Raw genomic sequence first — 20,613 nt, 5'->3', positions numbered from 1 at the left:
GTTGTTTCAGTGTCACATGCATAAAACCTGTTACCTACATGTTGGGGTGTCCTGGGGCTCAGTCCTGGGACCCCTTCTCTTCTTTCTGTGCATTCTTTCCCTAGTAATCTCATATGGTGTCGTGGCTTCACATATTATCCATGTAGGATGACTTCCAAGTTCATCTCAGCAGCCCCTACTTTTCCCTTGAGTTCCACAGTCAAATTTACAACTGCCTATTTGACAACCCCTCTTGCACATCTCAGGCACTTCTCAGATCTCTCTGGAGGTAGTGGCCCAGGTTCTCTGCTCCGCCTGACTAGCCCGGGGTCACCGGGGTTAACCTCTGTTGATGCCACTGCTCCATACAAGAAGGGGAAGAATGTGAAGTCCACCTTCCTCAGCTGCTCATTTACCAAGTTGTGTATTGACTCAGTTACTTCTGCTCTTTGTTCCCTTGACCCTGAGCTTGTGGTTCTCCCGGAAGGTCTCCTGGACACTAGAGCTACCTTCCCATACATGTGTTTTGGGTTAGGGTTTCCTCCATTAATAGGATCCCATCTGCTTTTCATCATTCGTGAATTTTCTCAAAGTTTGAAGCTTTCTGATTGTGTTCATTTTTTTTTATCTCTCTTTTTAATTCATCCTTTTAATGATTTAAGGTATTTTTTTCTGGACGCTTTGGATGGGAGGCAGAAACAAACATACGCTCAGTTTTCTGTCTCAATTCAGTATCTGTTCTTTCTCATAGCTTCAGAGTTGTACTGAATATAAGTCAATTAATAATTCAGTTATTTTCTTAATTATCAATATGTGCTCTGGGACTATAATACTTTCCGGGGCTGGGATGTACAACACTACTTCACCCAATCACTGTGACCCCCAATCTATTATTGAAGAAGTAGAAAGCAATCAGAGGTCTCAGGGTTATTGTTTCTTTTAGCTATGAAGTGTCACTTCTCACTTCTTTCAATGTTTCCTTCTATTATAATTGGTAGTCTATGTTTTTATACAGTTGCTTTTCTTTTAGACAAAAAAAAAGAAAGAAGAAGAAAAAAAAAAGCATGCGTGTTACGGAAGTTTTTGCTTCTTAACTCTCCCTTAAGGGGAGACAATTATTTCTGTTTTTTGGAATTACATTCTGTAAGAAAAGTTTCTCAGATTATTTCTTTTAAAATATGTGATGTTTTACTATAATTCTACTTAAAAAAAAAAACAACCTTGGAACAATGGAACAAAATAAATTTGGTTTGTTTAAGCTGGACCCTGTATTTGAAGAGTGTACTACATAATGTAGTTCTCAAATTGTTGTCTTATCTTCAGGATATGGGAGGAAATAAAAACCCACAGCAAGGCTATGTAATATCCTGTCCTCTTAAAATATAGTATATTCTTCTACCTCTCTAGCTAGGCAAGAGGGTTGTGATGATTAATCTTATGTGTTAACTTGGCTGGCCCATAGTGTCCAGATATTTGATCAAACATTAATCTGGATGTTTTTATGAGGGTGTTTATGGATGAGATTTGGATCTGAATCTTTAGACTTTGAGTAAAGCAGATTGACCTCCATAAGGTGAGTAGGCCTTATCCAATCAGTTGAGGGTCTTAATAGAATTAAGACTCATCTCCCCAGAGTAGGTCTGCCAGCAGATAGTCTTTGGACTTGAATTGCAGCATCAGCTCTTCCTGAGTCTCAAGGCTGCAGCCTCATCCTGCAGATTTTGGACTTGCCAGCCTCCATAATTACATGCTCCCATTCCTTAAAGTAAATCTCTTTATAAATATAAACATAATATTAAGTAAAAATACATAAAACATAAATTTATGGAAATATGTATAAATATAATATTAAATATATATATTTTAATATATGTACCTAACTCTAAATTGACTTGGAGCCCTTGGATCTTTTCACACTGAGGGGTAGATGTTACAGAAATCAGAGTAAAAACTATACATATTCATGTATCTGCTTGGAGAATAGAGATTAAATTCCTTCTCAAGAGACCATTTTGTGGATCTACTTGCTCACTACTGCTTTTGTAGACACCCCTGGACTATGAATTCTATTCGTCTACTACAAACCATGACAGTAGCCTTGCTTCTAGTCCACTGGGAACTTCCTGAATATTGGATTCAGTTCAACTACCCGAAGCACTATGTCCAGCTATGTCTTCATTCCTTTGCTGCATTCCTAGAGTTTGCACTGGTGGTCTTCCAGTCTTCCTGGACTTTTTGGCTACTGGATTATACCTTCATGTCCAATTAAGCAAGATTCACTCATTTCCTCATTAACCAGACCCCTGGTCTCATCCAGTCCAGCTGTTCTTCTGTGCTTCCCACACAACGACCATAATGAGTGCCACAGATCTTACACTGAGTTTTTCCTAATTTTCACAGCAAGCTGACAAACTGGCAAATGTCTTGTTTTAATTTCCAATGTAATTCATATGTTTTAATATTATATTTTATAATGTAAAGTTAGCCTCAATAGGAAGGACACAATTTTACAAATAGGATTATTTTTAAAACATTCAATACTAAGTATATCATCATAAGCTAAAGTTAACCTTGGAGAGTATAATTGAGACTTGATCATTCAAATAAAATAAATAATAAAATAACTGAGTTTAACAGACAGAATTTAATATAAAGTATTATTAACTAGGTAATGGTAGTAGGTTTCTATTACTACTATGACAAATTACCTCACATTTAGTGGATTGGGATAACACAAATTTGTTACCCTACAGTTCCAGAGATCAGAAGTCCAAAATAATTTTCACTGGGCTAAAATCAAGGTGTCAGCAGAATTGTGTTCCTTTTGGAGGTTCCAGATTATCTATGCTTGTTTGCCTATTCCTGCTCCCAGAGGCCACCTACATTTCTTGTCTCAGGGGCCCGCCAATCTCTTCAACCTCTGCTTTCATCGTCACACCCACTTTTCTGACTCAGACCCTCTGCCTCCCTCTCGTAAGGACCCATGTGGATAATTCAGGATGATCTTCCCACCTCAAGATCCTTAACTGTTCAATTTCTTTTGCCATGTGAAGTAACATATTCACATGTTTTGGGGATTACATATGGATGTCTTTAGGAAGACTATTATTCTATCCATCAAAACAACGGACAAGGCAAAAATGAAACTAAGGTATCACATTTTATAGACTGAATTAGCAACTGCAGAAAGCAGCGACTCCCCTAGGGTTCCAACAAAGGGAAGATGTTGGAATGTTAAAATTTTAGAAGCTTAAAGAAAAGGCCCACAGAGCAGAAACCTATACCTCTGAGGGCAAGACAATAGCTGCTAGTGGTGGAATCTCTGAGGGGACAATGAGGCAGGTGCTCCCAAGGTTAGGAGGACTGCAAACTGCTCCCTCTGGAACAAAGTGCAGCTCCAGTGGGGAGGAAGCAGGGCCGACCAGAAGAGTAAGCTACAAAAAGGAATGGGTCCCTTTCCTTCCTCCTGCCTACTAGTCTTCCTCTAGCTCCTTACTGGCACTCCAAGAAGGAGCCAGCTGGCTCAAGAAAACTATAAGTAGAGTCCCAGCCTCAGCATTACAAAACTGAGCACAGGAGACAATTGTTTTACAGGTGGCACATGACTCAACGTGATGAAAAGCAAAAAATCTAAATCCACCAATTGTTTTGATTATGTATCTTTGAAGCAAGACTTTTATGCTCAATTCATTGTTTTTTTTAAATATGTTGTAGCTTCAGATCACTTTAAGACACGTGTATGGAAATTATATAGTGTTTCCAGATATACTCTAGATAATGCAATGATTACTACACTTTTTAGAAAAGATGTACTCTTGGGTTATTTTGTTTTAAAACACCCCATGTGATCTTCTAGTATATATTTAATTTGTAATTAAAGCAAATTAAATCAATTAATTCATTTGGGGCCCCTGGGTGGTTCAATGGGTTAAGCATCTGCCTTCAGCACAGGTCATGATCTCAGGGTCCTGGAATCCAGCCTGTTGGAGTGGGGGGGGTCCCTGCTCAGTGGGGGTCTGCTTTCCCCTCTGCCTCTGCCCCACTCCCCTGCTTATACTCTCTCTCTCTAAATAAATAAAACCTTTTAAAAATAGCTATTAATTCATTTGGGGATTTCATATCATTCTTTGGAACAACTAAAGACAACTTAGGAGAACTCAAAATAAAAGAATTTCTGGGGCAGTACAGTGGATGGTTGCATCAAACCTGTTCATAACAATAAGTAAAAAGAAACCCATTGAAGAAACATCCTGAGTCAGAAGTTCAGGTTAAGAAAAATATATCCTAATTTGCAATCTTTGCAAAAGTGCAAAGTGCAATCTTTGCATTTTCATTCATATTCTAACCTCATATTTTGCTGGATTGTGTGAAATCTTTCTGGACCTAGTTTTTAGTTTACAAACACCAGATTTGTGTTCTATGTTACTATAAATGTTCTCTAATAGACTCTCCATATTATCAAGCTGTTCTTCAATTACAAAAGCAAGACTAAAAGAGCTAAAGATTCTCATGTCTATCTAGCATTATATGCTCATGCTGAGTTCTAGGATGTACCAGGTTTGAGCACCTGCAGTTCTGTTCTCAGTGCCATCTTTCATTCTCAACTAAACTAATCGTGAAACTCTTAGGTCCTACCCTTGGTTGGCCAGGTTGGCTTTCAACCTCATTCAGTACACTTTCTTGTCCTAATAACCAAGAAATAACTTCAAGCTAAAATATTTGTTTAACTGCTTTTCATCCTCCTTCTTCCTCAATAATTGTTTCCTTTCCCCTCCAACATTTATTTATAAATGCATCGTTTGACTTGGTAAGGTGGCACTAAATTGCTCCAACTCTAGAGTTGTACTTCATTTCAAGTCATTGATTAGCCACTTCACTGGAATCCTTTTGTAAGCATATTTTTTTAAAAAAAGAAACCAATGCAAGGAAAACAAAAAAATAGACTTACAGATATCTGGACACAGACCTTAAAATAACTATACCTAATATATTTACAGAAATAAAAGACATAATTGAGAATTCTTGCAGAAAACAGGAAATTATTTTTAAAATGAAACTTCTAGAACAGAAAAATTTGATAATGAGCTTAACAGCTGGAGAGAGAATTAGGGAACTGAAAGGTCAGTAATAAATATCCAAAATAAAAGCACGAGAAACAAAAGAATAGTACTGCTATACATAGTAGTGAACTAGTGATATCTGTAAGAGAATGAATAAATAGCAAAACATGATGGTCTTAAAGAATTCAAACACAAAAGACTATAAAAACAAACCTATAATAACAAAAATCGGGTCAATAGTTGCCTGAGAACGAGGTAACTTTTTAGGGTGAAGTAAATATTCTATATTATGATGGTTACATGGGTGCATACATTTGTCAGAACTCATCAAACCATATGCTTAAAACAGGAACATTTTGTGGAGTGTCAACTCCGTCTTAATAAAGTTACTTAAATTGACAAAAATATGGAAAAAACAGCATCTAAGTTGGGTAAGAAGGCATATACAATTAAAATGCTACAAGGCCCTAGTATTGTCTAGGAAGAGATATAAGTATTTGTACTTGATGTAAATTTTTTCAAAAAGGGGGTATGTAGGGTAACTATTAAAAGAATAGTAAAATAATATATTAATACCGAAATAAGTGAGAAAATGAAATAACAGAAACAATCGATTTGAAAGGAAGAAAAGAAATATAGGATCGATGGGACAACTAGAAAGTGAATGGTAAGACGGTAGACCTGGATTAAGAAAACAACTATATACTGCTTACAAGAAACACATCACAAAAATAAGGACACAAATATTGAAAGTAAGGGAATAAAAAAGAGATGTACCATGTAAACATCAGACAAAGTGGACCTTAAGGAAAAAATAACTAGTAGAGACAGACTATTTTATAATAAATTGCTTAATTTACCAGAAATATATAGTGATCCTAAAACTCTATGAACATAATAAAGTAATCTCAAAATGTATCAGGCAAAAAAATCTCAAGCCTTACTCATTAAGGAGACAAAAGAATATAGATTTGAATTTCACAGGTAACAAATCTGGGGGCACGTAGGTGGCTCAGTAGTTGAGCTTCTGCCTTTGGCTCCAGATGTGATCCTGGGATCCAGGATCGAGTCCCACATTGGGCTCTCTGCATGGGCCTGCTTCTCTCTCTGCCTGTCTCTGCTTCTCTCTCTATGTGTCTCTCATGAATAAAGAAATAAAATCTTTAAAAAAAAAAAAAGAACAAATCTGACCTAATTGATATATAAAGAATATTTGACCTAATACTGTAGATTTCGTTCAAAATTACACTTGAAATATTTATAAAAATTACCACATGCTAGGTTTAAATCAAATCTCAACAAAAAACAAAGCATTGAAATCATACAGTTTGTTGTCAGGCAGTGGTGGAAACACATTAGAAATAAATTATAAGGGCAGCCGGGGTGGTTCAGTGGTTTAGCGCCTACCTTCAGCCCAGGGCATGCTCCTGGAGACCCGGGATCGAGTCCCACGTCGGGGTCCCTGAATGGAGCCTGCTTCTCCCTCTGCCTGTGTCTCTGCCTCTCTCCCTCTGTCTCTCATGAGTAAATAAATAAAATCTTAAAAAAAAATAAATTATAATATCATTTGAACAGATTTCCAGGTATGGAAATTAAGGATTATCCCTTCCAGGGCGCCTGGGTGGTTCAGTTAGTTAAGTGACCAACTCTTGATTTTATTTTAGGTCATGATATCAGGGTCAGGAGTTCAAGCTTTGCATTGGGCTCTGCACTGGACATGGAGCCCGCTTGAGACTCTCTCTTTCCCTCTCCCTCTGCCTCTAGCCCCCATGCTTGCTCACACTCTCTAACTAAAAGGAAAAATAAAGAAAGAATTATCCTTTAATAACTCATAAATCAATGAAAAAATAACAAAGGAAATTAGAAAATAGTTTACTGGAATAATAATGAAGATATTGCAAAGCGTGTTGGTACAGCTAAAGCCATACTTAGAGGAAAATTTATATCCTTATAACACAGGGCAGCCCCGGTGGCGCAGCGGTTTAGGGCCGCCTGCAGCCCAGGGCGTGATCCTGGAGACCCGGGATCGAGTCCTACATCAGGCTCTCTGTATGGTGCCTGTGTCTCTGCCTCTCTCTCTCTCTCTCTCTGTCTCTATGAATAAATAAAATTTAAAAATCTTAAAAAAATAAATAAAAATAAAATATCCTTATAACACATACACTAGAAAAGAAGAATAGATGAAAAGGCAGTGATCTGGGCAGCCCGGGTGGCTCAGCGGTTTAGCGCCGCCTTTGGCCCAGAGCATGATCCTGGGGTCCTGGGATCGAGTCCCACGTCGGGCTCCTGCATGGAGCCTGCTTCTCCCTCTGCCTGTGTCTCTGCCTCTCTCTCTCTCTCTTTCTGTCTCTCACGAATAAATAGAATCTTAAAAAAAAAAAAAAAAAAAGCCAAAAAGGAAAGGAAGTCTTTTCTGTAAAAAAAAAGAAAGAAAGAAGAAAGAAAGAAAGAAAGAAAGAAAGAAAGAAAGAAAGAAAGAAAAAGAAAAGGCAGTGATCTAAGCATCTATCTCAAAAAGTTGGAAAAATATCAAACTCAGAGTGGAAGAGAGGAAATCATAAAGACAAGGGGAGAAAGAACTAAGTGGAAATATAAAATAAATACAGACTAGAGAGGCTTAACAAAACTAGATGTTGGTTCTTTGGAAAGACGAATAAGAGTTCTTTCTTTGGAAAGAACTAGACGTTGGTTCTTTGGAAAGTCCAAATTCCCTAGTGAGATCAAGGGGAAAAAGGCAAAAATAATCCACATCAATAATGAAAGAGGAGACACTGTTATAGATCTTACAAATATTTAAAATATTGTAAGAAGATATTATAATCAATGTTGTGTGAATAACTAAAAAATTTTTACCAATGGACAATTTTCCAGAAAAGCAGTTTACCTCTAAATGGACACAAAAATCCTCTACAGTCCTATAACAATGAAGAAAATGGAATACATATTTTTAAACTTTCCATTTAAAACCCCAAATCCAAAAAAAAAAACAAAAAACAAAAAACAAAACAAAACAAAAAAACACCAACCCCAAACCTCAAGTCCAGATGACTTCACTGGTGAATTTTTACCAAATATTTGAGAAAGGAAAAAATGCCAGTTGTAGATAAACTTTTCCAGAGAATAGAAAAAGTGAGACACTTTCCATTTTGTCCTCTGAGGCTGGTGTTACCTTGATACCAAAACCTGACAAGAACATTATAAAAGGAGTAGAACAGGTCAGTATAACATGATGTTTTACATAAATCTAAAAAAAAAATTAAACCAACTATTAGCAAAACAAATCCAGCAGTGCCTGGTGAATACACTGGGCTATTCCAGGAAGGCAAGAATGGTTTAATATTTGGGTCGCCCTAGCAGCATGGAGACAGGCCCTCTGGCTGAAGATGTATGTAACACGCAGACTTACTGAGAGCTAGGAATGGCTGCCAAGGAGGTCTTCAACAGAGGATTTGGGTTTGGTATAGTCAGTATAGCACAAGAATTGGAGAACCAATTCTACTATATTAGTAGAATTCTCTACTTCTGGTTGTGCTTACACAGACAGGGAAAGCTTCAGACAACCTAGAGACCAAATATAAGATCTGTAACTGGGACTTATTTTCAACCTAAAATGAAAGAGATAGCCCTCTCAGGGCAGAAATTTCTTTGTAGAATAAGTTGCTTGAAGGCTTGAAGGTGACTCTTGATGCCCTGCTTGTGCTGACCACAGGAAAAAAGAGTGGGAAATTGAAGTCCCCTATAAATAAGATTGTCTCCGCCTTGACAGTAATGTTGATATAGATTTTTCTGGACCAACCATTTACACCTGGGCTGTGTTAGCCTTTGAAGGTTGGCTTGCCGGCTGGCTCCCCGATGAGTTTTGGCAGAGCCAAATCCAAACAGTCACAAAATAATTTTGCCCTGGGTTTCAAGGTGGCAGACCTCCAGCTGTACACTCAAGAAAATGATGAAACTGAGTTTGGAGGCTATATCGACCAGGCGGTTCAAGTGAGAAGATTGAAACACAAGATTTGCATAGCCTTGCAACCACCTGTTTTGACGCTGGTGCTAACTACACACTGGCTTGTAGAACTTCTTTATCTGCTAAAGCAATAATCCCAGCTTGATTGGACTGGGTTATCCTCAAACCCTTCCACCAGGAAGGGGACCCTATAAGTCCCCTTCAGCTCGGGTCATGATCCTGGGGTCCTGGGATTGAGCCCCACATCGGGCTCCCTGCTCATCGGGAAGTCTCCTTCTTCCCCATCCTCTGCCCCTTCCATGCTTGTGCTCCCTCTCCCTCTCTCTCTCAAATAAAGAAATAAAATCTTAAAAAAAATAAATCCATCATGCTTGGAACAAAAAAAGAGAGAATGGTTTAACATTTGAAAAAAGATGATATTTGTCACATCAACAGAATGAAGGAGTAAGCATCATATTACCATCTAGATAAATGCTGAAAAAGAACTTGCCAAAATTCAATATATATTCATGATTAGAACTTCTAGCAAATATAAATAAAACTGCTTGAATCTAATAAAATGCACCTATAAATAATCTTACACAAGCATGATTAAACGTGAAAAGCTTTCCCTCTGGAATGGAGAATGAGACAAAAATGTCCTAGCCAATTTAATAAACAAGATAAAGAAAAAGAGTATAAGAATATGAACACGAGGATAAAAACTGCTCCTATTAAAAAAAAAACTGCTCCTATTCACAATCTGGTGTTGTACATAGACTATCCAAAAGGATCTACAACAAATTATTAAATTTAATTAGTGACTTTAGTTAGCCAAGTTATTGGATACCAATATATAAAAATTAATTGTTTCCTTCCATCATAACAAGCGAAAAATTAAGTTTTTAAATTTTTTACTTATAATTGATTGTTTTCTTATTGAGGTATAATTAACATGTTAGTTTCAAGTGTGCAACATGATTTCATATTTGTATATACACTGCAAAAAGATCACTACAATAAATCTAGTTACCATCAGTCACCATACATGGTTACAACATTTTTTTTCTTGTGTTGAGAACTTTTAAGCTTTACTCTCTTAGCAACTTTCAGTTGTGCAATGTGTTATTAATTATAGTCACTATTCTGTACATTATATGTGACTTACTTATTGTATAACTGGAAGTGTGTACCTTTTGACCCCCTTCACCCATTTTGCCTACTCAACTCCCCTCTCTGCTGGCAACCACCATCTGCTCTCTGTATTTATGAGCTTGGTTTTTTTGTTTGCTTTATTTTGTTTTGTTTTGATTTGTTTGTCTTGGATTCCACATGTAAGTGAAATTATATGGTATTTGTCTTTATCTGACTTATTGCACTTAGCATAATGCCTTCATGTCTTGTTTACGCTGAGTAATATTCCATTCTGTATATATATATATATATATATATATATATATATATATATATACACGCCACATCTGTCTTCTTTATTCATCCATCAATAAGCACTTAAGTTATCTGCATCTCTTGGCTATTGTAAATAATGCTGCGATGAATGTGGGGACGCAGACATCTTTTAGAGTTAATGTTCCCCTGAGAAGTGAAATTTTTGGATCATATGGTAGATCTGTTCTTGATTTCTTCAGGAACCTTCATACTGTGTTCTGTAGTGGCTGCACCAACTGATGTTCCCACCACCGGTGCACGAGGGCTTCCCCTTTCCTCCACATGTTCACCAACACCTGTTATTTCATGTCTTTTTGGTGATAGCCATTCTAAAAAGTGTGAGGTGATATCTCAGTGTGGTTTTGATTGGCGTTTCCCCAATGGTTAGGGATGTTGAACACCTTTTCATGTATCTGTTGGCCATCTGGATATCTTCTTGGGAAGAATGTCTATTCAGTTCTTCTGCCCATTTTTAATCAGATTGTTGTTTTGCTATTGAGTTTTAAGAGTACTTTATATATTTGGGATAGTAACCCCTTATCAGATATGATTTGCAAATATCTTCTCCTTCAGTAAGTTGCCTTTGCATTTTGTTGATGATTTCCTTTGCCGTGCAGAGGCTTTTTAGTTTGATGTAGTCTCACTTGTTGATTTTTGCTTTTGGAAATTAAAAAAAATAATAATCACCAAGACAGATGTCAAAGAGCTTACTGCCTACATTTTCTTTAAGGAGTTTTATGGTTTCAGTCTTACGTTCAAGTCTTTCAACCATTTTGCAGTTATTTTTGTAGATAGTCTAAGATGGGAGTCCGGTTTCATTCTTTTGCATGTAGCTGTCCGGTTTTCCCAACACCATTTATTGAAGAAACTCTTTTTTTCCTGTTATATATTCTCTTCCTCTTTATCATAGATTAATTGACAGGCAGTCCTAAACAAGACACAAAGTATTACTGTAAGGGAAAATATTGACAATTATGGCTACATTAAGAATTTGTTACTCAAAAGACTCAACTTTATATAAATGATATCCTTCCCTGATTGGCTCTTTTTTTTTGTTCCCTCACTGAAAATTATGCTCGTGAGAGTCAGACTACTTTTTTAGATGCTTTAGGTCTTGTATATGGTCTGAAATTGGGACCAAGTTTCATTTATAGGAGATGGACAGAACTCTGCCCATTGGTTTAAACATCCAGCAAGTGGTTACCACTGGGGAGGACTGAGGGGAAAGTGATCAAACCAAGAGGGCTCTGCATGGCTGGTGATTTTCCATTTCCTGTCCTGGAGATGATTAAATGAGTATGATTACTTGGGGTAATTCATTGAACCATATGACGATTTGCTCACTTTTCTGTATTTGTATTATACTTCAATAAAAAATTAAAGGATATGTGTCTTCCTCTCCCTTGCAGATCTGGACTAGCAATAAATGCATTGGTTCCTTTTCTCCTGAATTGTCCTCAATTTGTTCCTTTTGCCAATTGCCATCTCACCATGACCTTTAAAATTTTTTATTGGCCACCTAATGCATGCCACCTACCTTGCTAGATTCAGTTACAAATATCGTCACATTGAATCTTCACGACAGTTCCGTGAATTGGAAGTCATTACAGCTGAGGCTTGGAGAGATTAAGTGATCTGTCGAAGTCAAGCAGCTAGCAAACAGCAAGCAGCAGAGCCAGGATTACAGTCTGGTGCGTTTGCTGCATTCTACTGTGCTTTTAAAACCCAAAGATCAAAAATAGAAAATTCTAACACTTAGCAATTCATTCGGGACCTCATTGATCTATATAAAAAAGCTATGAAAAAGGTACATTTAAGTGAAATGAAAAATAAATATTCTTTTCTGTGTACCTGGTATACATTGAGAGTACTTTTCAAGTTTGTGAAGCTTTTTAAAAGTGGCTGTAGGGGAAAAGGCATGGATTTATAGTCAGGGAGCTCAAATCCCAGATTGGCTACTTCTCACTTGTGTTTTCTTGAAAAGCTCCTTAAGCTATTTGAGGCTGGATTTTTCTAATTTTGCAAAAAAAAAAAAAAAAAGCAAATAATAAAATCTATTGGTGGTAAGCCAAAGGAATTGTGTAGAAATCATTTGATACCGTGGATAAACTGCAGCCAGCCTGCAAGCCTGAGAAACTGAGAGGATTAAGTTTGTAATGACCCAGGTTGCAGCAGAGAGCTGAGCTTAGTTGAGTCCTCAGTACATTATAAATGCCAGTAGAGTCTAACTTATCAGAGCCCCACATCATCATGCATGCAGTCCCCACTCCCCACCCTGCACCTGTTCCCTCACCCTTCACCCTGCGTGCCCCCACCCCCATTGCTAAGGACTCCTCCACTGCCAGTGCCATGAGAGCTACTGTGAGGGACATGGACATCTTAGAGACTGAGTGAGGTCTAGTAACCCACCAAATGGAGCTTTGGTCAACAAGATACCATTTTCGTCCATCAAATTAGCAAAGACATTTCATACGATAACATTTAGAGTCAAAAGGGTAAGATAGGGATCCCTGGGTGGCTCAGTGGTTTAGGGCCTGCCTTTAGCTCAGGGCATGATCCTGGAGTCCCAGGATCAAGTCCCACATCAAGCTCCCTGGGAGGAGCCTCCTTCTTCCTCTGCCTGTGTCTCTGCCTCTCTGTGTGTGTGGGTGTGTGTGTGTCTCTCATGAGCAAATAAATAAAATCTTAAAAAAAAAAAAAAAGCAGAATAATTCTATTTTTTTTTAAAAGGGTAAGATAAATTTCCTCTTGGACAACTGGAAGAGCCATGTGCCTTTCTGGAAAACCATTTGACAAGCAAACTGGAAAGAAAATATCGAGAGAAGTTTAGAGAACATGATTGTCACTGTAATTCCCCTTCCAGGAATCTATTGCTGGGAAACAGTAATATCAATCTACACTCAGACAGAACTTTGTGTCCAAGGATGTTGCAGCCTTACTTACCATGGCAAAAGTCCAAGGTAACCTAAATGTGCAAACATAGGAGAATGATTAGGTCATCTCTTGTACACTCAGGGAAATTGTCACTCAATCGCATAGAATGTGTCCCTTCAAAGTAAAATAATAAAATGGACAACTATGTATGATAATAAGCTATATGTATTATATAATTATAATATTTACAAATATATATAGTATATATAAGAAACATATAACACAATAGAGCATGCTCATGAGTGAGATATTATAAAGTGAAATAAAAAAAAGGAGTTGCGAAACTATAAATACTGGAAAAACCCAAATGTCCATCAATAGATGAATGGATAGGGGATCCCTGGGTGGCTCAGTGGTTTGGTGCCTGCCTTCAGCCCAGGGCGTGATCCTGGGGACCTGGGATCAAGTCCCACATCGGGCTCCCTGCATGGAGCCTGCTTCTCCCTCTGCCTGTGTCTCTGCCTCTCTCTCTCTCTCTGTGTCTCTCATGAATGAATAAATAAAATCTTTTTAAAAAATAGATGAATGGATAAAGAAAACGTGGAATACACATACAATGAAATAGGATTCAGCCTTAGCACTCTCCAGTGTGGACAAACATTGAAAATATTGTGCTAAATGAAATGAACTGGAAGCAAAAGGACAAATACCATTAAGATTCCATTTATATGAGGCATCTAGAATGTGTAAATGCAGAGAAACAGAAAACAAAAAAGAGGTTATCAGGGACAGGAGGAGCAAGGATTGGAGAGTTAGTGTTTAATGGGAACAGAGTTTCATTTTGTGATGACGAAAAAGTTCTGGAAATGGACAGTGTTGATGGTTGTACAAATTGCCAATGTCCTTCCTGCCACTGAAATGCATACTTGAAAATGCCTAAAATGATAAGTTTTATATGTGTATTTTACCACAATAAGAACTCACAGAAGAAAATTATATACACGGATTTACCAAAAAATGTATGCTTTGAAATATTGAGTAAAATCTAAGTAAATACTGAGCTATGATCTTAAATAGTTTTGTTGGTTTTTTTTTTTTTAAATGTTTATTTATTTATAAGAGACACACAGAGAGGCAGAGACATAGGCAGAGGGAGAAGCAGGCTCCATGCAGGAAGCCCAATGCGGGACTCGATCTCGGGACTCCAGGATCATACCCTGGGCTGAAGGCAGGCATTCAACCACTGAGCCACCCAGGTGCCTCTATATGTAATCTCTGTATATGGATTGATTCATTTTAAAAAACATGGATTGATTCATACAAAAAAAAAGTGTTGTATTGAATACTTACCATGTGCCACTTAGCTTTCTAGGATCTGGGAGATAGAGCTTGGCAACCAAGACAAATGACTCCTTACATTTAGTGCAAAGGATAACAGATACTGAGATTATAAGGAATTTTCTTTATTGGCTCTTTCTGTATTTTCTGAATCCTTTTCAATGAGTATGCTATTTTTCTAAAGATTTTATTTATTTATTTATTTATTTATTTGAGAGAGAGAGAGCATGAGCAGGGGGAGGGGCAGTGGGAGAGAGAGAAGCAGGCTCCCCATTGAGCAGGGAAACTCACTGGGGCTAGATCCCAGGACACTGGGATCATGACCTGAGGTGAAGGCAGAGGCTTAACCGACTGAGCCACCCAGGTGCCCCAAGTGTGCTATTTTTATATTTGGGAAAAAACATAAGTGGAAGAAAGGAAGCATTTATGATACTGGCTCAGGATGTGCTTTCTCCCTTAGTGTAAACTCATCCGCTGTCATCACGGAGAGGAGCAGGTCAGGTGATGATGGGTGAGGAGGCAGGGTGGGGTGCGGAACTTAAGGAATGAGACCTGTAGTTCCGGCTCAACCATCCTGCGCTTCTCCTTGTTAGGTGTTGGGCTTTCTGGCTTCCAGAAGCACCCAGACTGCAGTTACCCTGGCTAGTCCTGCTCACTCTCTTCCATCACAATAATAGCTTCCATCAGTGTCCAGAAGACTAAGAGCTCTGCTTTTCTGGTATCAGGATTTTTCTTCCTTTAAAAACAGTCCTGCAGTAACTTTCAAATAATGATTTTGCCCTTCTGTCTACTTCCAATAGGACATGACACATCTTCTAGAGACTCACAAAGCCGATCTGAAAATATCGGGCAGAGGTTAGTAGACTCACTGGCTCTGCACCTCTGCACGGAGAAATGGTTGCTAATTTTTGGCTCCTCTTTCAACAGAGCAAAACAGAGTAATTTCAGGGCTTTGCAATGTAAAGAGTCCCCAGGGGCCTCATTTCTACATGCACTCTCTGTCCCCAAAGCACTCACTCTAAGTTTTTGTTCCTTCTTGTCAGATCTTGGCCGGAATTAGGGGAAGGAGCCTGACCTGGATGAATGGAGTCTGAGTTTCTTCATCTTGGTGCACAAGCCCCCTCCACCCCTGCTCTGCGGAGACAGGAACCATGGGCTTCCCTCTGTGAGAGACAAGAGGCCTGTAGGTGGGACCCCCGTGTCTTGGCTGAAGCCCTCCTGTAATTCTTCTGTGACCTTGGGCCAAGAATCTATTTTAGGCAGTGATTTCCACACTCTGTCAGAAGCCTCTCATCATCAAACTAGACTTGAGAGGTGTGCGAGCAGCTGGTTTTAGCCTGTGAGTCTCCCGAAGCCGGAGAGCATGCTTACCTCCAGCTATTCGGTGAAGGTTTAGTTTTCCAGTATATGACGATGCATGAATAAAACCAGCTTTGATGGCTTCATTTTAATCCTATTCCCAAGGCACATTTTACTCTCTCTGTCCCCCCACCCCCCCAATAAACTGATATTTTTCTTCTTCATTTCTACTCTTTTTTTTTTTTTTTAAGATTTTATTTATTTATTCATGAGAGAGAGAGAGAGAGGCAGAGACACAGGCAGAGGGAGAAGCAGGCTCCATGCAGGGGGCCCGACCTGGGACTCCATCCCAGGTCTCCAGGATCACGCCCTGGGCCCAAGGCAGGCACTAACCGCTGAGCCACCCAGGTGCCCCTCCATGGGGACTCCCTCCCCCGCCCCCCAAATCTCCAGCTATCAGTTCTTTCCATGGAAAATACCTTCCCTACTCTCTCTTGCTACTTGTTCGTGATCTAGCAGCTTAATCTAGGAAAGAGAGACTATGATTTGGTGGTTGCAAAGCACAGGCTGCCTGAGTTCAAATTCTGATCCCACCACTTTTGGTAACTTCTGTGTGCACCTAAGTGACTTCATAGAAATTATGTGACAACGGGGGGATGGGGTGACTGGGTGACCGGCACTGAGGGGGGCACTTGACGGGATGAGCACTGGGTGTTATGCTATATGTTGACAAATCGAACTCCAATAAAAAAATATACAAAAAAAAAAAGAAAGAAACTATGTGATAGGGTTGTTAGGGGTGGCATTGCAAGTAAAGTATCCCACTTGGAACTTGGCAGTTGAAGGATTTAATACATGTTCATTGTTAGTGATGTTACCCAAAGGGGTACAGGTTGTAACATTATTTAGGTAGGCAGTTCTGTTTTCATGACCTTTGTCCAACCCAGACTTGATCTGAATGGGAGAAAATGGATAATTGGCCTGTAAGGGAAAATCTGGGAGAATGGGTTTTTGCCCCAGGGGAAAGGTGACTGGGAAAGGTAGCATCTCCACCCGCCCAGCAGCTACCAGCTGAGAGCACTTCCATGAGAGCCTCAGCCCCTCCAGCAGCTGGGCCACCTGCGCAGAGGGAACTTTGGACAACCCCCGACTTGCTGAGATTCAGTGTCCCTATTTATCAGCTTTGTTATTTCTCCCTTTAAAAGGAAGGAGCCAGGGGCACCCGGGTGGCTCAGTGGTAAGCGTCTCCCTTCGGCTCAGGGCATGATCACGGGGTCCTGGGTTTGAGTCTCACATCAGGTTCCCCCCAGGGAAGCCTGGCTCCTCCCTCTGCCTCTCTCTGGGTGTCTCTCATGAACAAATAAAATTTTTAAATCTTTAAAAAATAAAAAATAAAAATAAAAGGAAGAAACTACAACCTAGAGAGTACAGGAAATTTCCCCGGGGGCCAAGCAAACTAATAAGTGACGACACTGAGTTGCGATTCTGGGTCTTTAGAGGACCAATCTAGGACCTTTGGGAGACACAGAGCTGGCTGGGTCTGTTCTTCATTTCTGCTTATTTTTCCCTGCTCCCGGGGCCCTGGCTTCCTAATCCACTCCCAGCTTCCTAACCCTCTCATACCCCCAGCCCCAGAGCCCACGCTAAATGCCACAGACATAAAACATAAAGGTCTCCCCACTTCTCACAGACCTATGGGGGCTTGAGAATAAGCCACCAGCCCAGACCCAGTCCTGTGGTCTTGCCACAATATCTGGGCTTGGGTGAATCCTAAGGGACCTCACTGTCTGTGAGACCTGGCAGCTTCCAAAGCACTTCCCGATGTCCCCAGCCCCCTTTCTCCTTGCACTCATCTCTAGCTGGGCACTCCCGCCTTGGGCCTGATGTATTGCCCTCTCTAGTTGCTAGGCCATGGGGAGGCCAGCCTTAGTCTGAATTCCACTGCAGATGTTGGTGGCCTTGACACCCAGCCTGTCTCCATCTCTGGAGCTTGAACTGACCCATAGTGTCATTTCCTACCATAAACAGGCAGATTCCAGGGAGCAGTTCTTTGGCCTCTTCCTCTTCGGAAGTGTTCTTCCGAGCACTTGAAGGCTGCTTGCATCCCCCAGCTCCAGGCCTCACCCACCTGATTACAGACTCTTTCTTTACCCACTACTTCATAAACTAGGGTCCTCCTTCTTTCTTACTTCCCATCACCCATTTTGTCAAAAGGACCTCTGATATTTTGCATCCAAATAGCCTCAATTTGAACACAACTGTGGGTTTGCTCCTGTGTCCTATTGGAATGGGATTAGACTATCCACTCCATCTGTGGCATTGGGCAAATCATTTTCCTGATCTGAGGAAATTTCCTTCTAGTTAAAATGGGCATTGAATTTGATGACCTCTTTCTGCTGTAAAACTCGGAATTTAGAGCTGAAACTTCTTTTCTGTTATGTGAGGTCTCTGGGAGGAGAAAGCATGGATCATGGACTAACTCTTTAGGCAGATCCATCTGTCTTCCAGGAGGAGAGTCTGAAAATTTTCTCCATCATAAAGAGCTCTAGTCTATTTCCCACCCCAATCCCTCATGCTATTTCATCAGAATGACCTTTCGTATCTCTATAAGCTAGATCATATGGGTCAGGTGTTTTTACCTTCAGATCTACCTTTGACACTTCTGTAAAATACCCTGAGTCTTGTACATTAAGTTACTTGCATGAAAATCATGATAATTTCCATCAGTCTGAAAGTCGTTTAGAGACCTAAAACAAGAAAAATAACCTTTAAAATGAAATGTCACTCTGATGCCATTATGCAACATTAAATCACTGGATTTCAACTATTTCAGCACTATATACTTTTTGTCTCTTGATACATACTCAAATTGTTGGCCAACTGATTAATTTTCACGGTTCCCATCTCATTTCTGCTTCTTAGAGTTTAACATTTTTCTTTGTTCCTTGGTGGGGCAAAATTAGCTTCCACCGTATCACAATCAGAGCCTCATTAATTTAATAACACACGCATTTAACAAACTCTTGAAATCCCCATTTACTCAAATGCTTTTACGATAAAGCATATGAGACCCATATGCTTTTTGGGTTTTCACAACGCAGAACATCTGTTTGAAATGGAAAGTTAAATCATCCCACGTTTATAGGTATGTTGATTGGCAGAAAAATATGAATCATCGCCCGGATTATTTTTTTAACCCAATTTACTACTATATTTTTCTCTAAAGAGATTGACTCACTAAGACTATTTCATCCTCTGAGGAACACAGTGAACTTAATTTCCCAATCACTAGAGCGTCTGCATGAGGCCATATAACCAGCATTCACAAATGGAATATAGTGGAAGTGACATGGGTCCCGAGGGGCTAAGGAAGTGCTGCCCCACATCCCCCATCGGCTGACTGGATGACACTGGGATGATCTCAAAATCCTGTGTTGACAGTGGAGAGGCAGGAAAGATGCCATGTCCCTGAATTATTATGGAGAAAGCCACATGCTTACTCCCTGATTAAACGTGAGGTGAACCACTAGAGTTCTGGGACTGTCTGATATGGTTAGCAGACCTGGCTGACACATTTCTCTTCTCCTTCATGTTGAAGAGCTTATACACTGCAGAGTCTTTGGAGTAAACAGCCCAGCTACATACCACAAAGATGGTGCTTTACAAGTGACTTACGACACTCCTACTGCTTACTCTGCCTTCACTTTAAGTCATATAAGTTACATCTCCTCAGCAGAATTAGAAGGGGGCTCAAGGTCATGGACACCTTCTCTCCCTTCCACTTATCTCTGCTGCTCATCCACGGTGGCCAGTCCACCTGCTGAACTTGGGAAGCTTGTCAACATGGCTGCCTACTTAGCCAATTTCACAAAAACGGCAAAATGGTTCTCTGGTGTGACTCAGCCTCAGAAACCAAAACAAACCATCCATATCTAGCCCTTTCACTGCTTTCAGATCACTCAATAAACATAATCTGGTTTCTTTCAAAATAATATGGTTATCTAATTTCCTTCATTAGTAGCTAGTTAAGCAGAGCTTCTGGCTTCCCACGACCCAATTTGCTGGGTCCCTGAGCTCATTTAAGGCTTCTCCTCTTACTCTTGAGGTCAGTCACAATCTTACTTCTGTAATGTAACCTCTGGCTTGAAATATATTTCCTGTTTTTTTCTGTTATTTAAGAAAAATAAATGTCTTGGATCCCCCTTCACTATTTCTAGCCTACTGATCCTCAACACTCATCTCTGTCTCTTTCAGTACTATCCCTTGAAAATGTACCTCAAATAATTTCTTCAAAGTAAGAGCTCAATGATATAGAGATCTACTGTTTCTCTTTCCCAAGACCATAGTTGTTATCAGCTGTTTTTCTGAACCTCCTCTCCTGCTCCAGGCCTTATCTTACAGGAATAAATTAAACACAGACCATTGATTGCTAAATCAAATCAAACAAGATAATACCCAACTTGCTCTTTTGTCTCCAATGCATCTCCTAATGTTTAAATTTCTCCATTAATCAATTAACAAATCCTCTGGTACACTTTTCCAGAACCTTTGAGATGGGAATAAAAAGGTGAGAACAGAAGACATAACAAGCTTGTGTACAAGTCATGTGTGAGTCTCGCTCGTTTACATGAAACCATTGGAGAATAAGACAGTATACAACACTAGTCATCTTGT

General features: G+C 39.5%; 1 long non-coding RNA gene and 1 pseudogene across 5 annotated transcripts in view; both read left to right on the top strand.

Moving 5' to 3' along the window:
• Nucleotides 1-20,613, top strand: part of LOC144284325 (uncharacterized) — a 38,437-nt gene that overhangs the window by 2,783 nt on the left and 15,041 nt on the right. For 2 of the 5 annotated variants that reach the window (XR_013352674.1, XR_013352673.1), the window contains exon 2: nucleotides 15,684-15,823. This is a non-coding gene — a long non-coding RNA (uncharacterized LOC144284325). Of the gene's footprint in view, nucleotides 1-15,683; nucleotides 16,164-20,613 lie in introns of those variants that run through there. The other 3 variants (XR_013352672.1, XR_013352671.1, XR_013352670.1) reach the window with 2 other exon arrangements.
• On the top strand, nucleotides 8,130-9,237 carry LOC144285097 (non-selective voltage-gated ion channel VDAC3-like; annotated as a pseudogene).

The sequence above is a fragment of the Canis aureus genome, chromosome 15, assembly GCF_053574225.1.
Source record: "Canis aureus isolate CA01 chromosome 15, VMU_Caureus_v.1.0, whole genome shotgun sequence".
In the NCBI taxonomy this organism is placed as follows: domain Eukaryota; kingdom Metazoa; phylum Chordata; class Mammalia; order Carnivora; family Canidae; genus Canis; species Canis aureus.
This window is presented reverse-complemented; position numbering and strand designations above follow the sequence as displayed.